At 36.9% G+C, this 1,346-nt stretch overlaps 1 pseudogene; it reads left to right on the forward strand.

Annotated features, from left to right (window-relative positions):
- The first annotated feature begins 598 nt into the window (after positions 1 to 598).
- LOC126952914 (39S ribosomal protein L42, mitochondrial-like) lies at positions 599 to 987 on the forward strand (annotated as a pseudogene).
- Positions 988 to 1,346: the final 359 nt, after the last annotated feature.

The following is a 1,346-nucleotide window of genomic DNA, read 5'->3' on the forward strand; positions in this document are numbered from 1 at the left end:
AGACAGAGCAACACATGCCCAGAGTATTTTGTGCTGCCCAAAGCCATCTGACTTTGAAGAGATTCAAAGGAAAAAACATCTGATGTTCAGACACTAAGATGAAAGAGTTAAAGGGCTTCTTCCCAAAAACCCATAACCCTAGACTAATCGTGAGAGAAACATCCTTTGAATCCTAATTAAGGGACATTCCACAAAATTCCTGACCAGGATTTCTCAAAACTATCAAGGTCATCAAAAACAAGGAAAGTCAGAGACACTGTCACAGCCAAGGGGCACCTAAGAGCAAATGACAACTAAATGTAATGTGAGATCCTAGATGGGTTACTGGAACAGAAAAAATATGTTGGGTAAAAACGGAGAAAATATGAATCCATTATGGGCTTTAGTAAATAGTAACAATGTTGATTCATTAATTGTAACAAATGCACCACACAAATGTAAGATGTTAATATTGGCGGCAACAAGATGGCAGACTTGAGCTGAGGAGCTGTCAAGTGATGAAAACTGGTGTGCCTAGAAGCAAATTTTCAAAGCATTTTCTCTTCAAAACATCCTTTTTGAAGATATTTATACCACCTGACAAGCATCTCAACACCCTATGGCTGTAGCAGCAGTAAAATAGATGATAGTAAAGCAAATTGTCTTGAAACATTTATTGCCAATGCAAAATGGAGCTTTATATTGTGTGTGTTATAAATCTATGTATTCTTCTCTACCTGAAGACTATCATTGCAAAGTAGAGCTTGCTGTGACTTCCAATGGCAGGACGTGAGCCTGCTACCACTCTTCTGTGGACATTCCCTATGAACACACAAAACCCATCCTTCAACCAGATTCTGTGCACAATAATGAAGAAATACAAGATCAAGTGCTGAAAACCAGACGGGAAGAAAAACGTGAACACTTTGAGCAAAGACCAATGAGAAAACAACTTAGCAAACGTTCTTTACTGTTACGCACTGTCAGTATCCTCATGGACAATACTAAAGATGGTGCAAGAAACTAGATCTTCTAAAAGACAGATGACTGAGGTACTCAGGGGAATCAAAGAGAAATGGTCTTCATTTGCCATTTGAGAAAATGCAATCCAGGGTGTTCACTAACATGTTATATAGTAAAGTCAGAATAATGAAATGTCTTTTCATATTAAAAAAACAATAGGGGGTAGTAGGTGTGGAGCATGAGAGGACTGTCAGCACTATCATAATAATTTTTCTGTAAATTCAAAACAGCTGTAAGATTAAAAGTTTATTTTTAAAAGATAAAGGATCTTAAAAAATAATACAGGTACATCTTTTCTCCAGATGCCAAGATAAGTAGAATTATATTCTTGAATTCCCCATCTG

The sequence above is a fragment of the Macaca thibetana genome, chromosome 4 (genome assembly GCF_024542745.1).
Source record: "Macaca thibetana thibetana isolate TM-01 chromosome 4, ASM2454274v1, whole genome shotgun sequence".
Lineage (NCBI taxonomy): Eukaryota > Metazoa > Chordata > Mammalia > Primates > Cercopithecidae > Macaca > Macaca thibetana.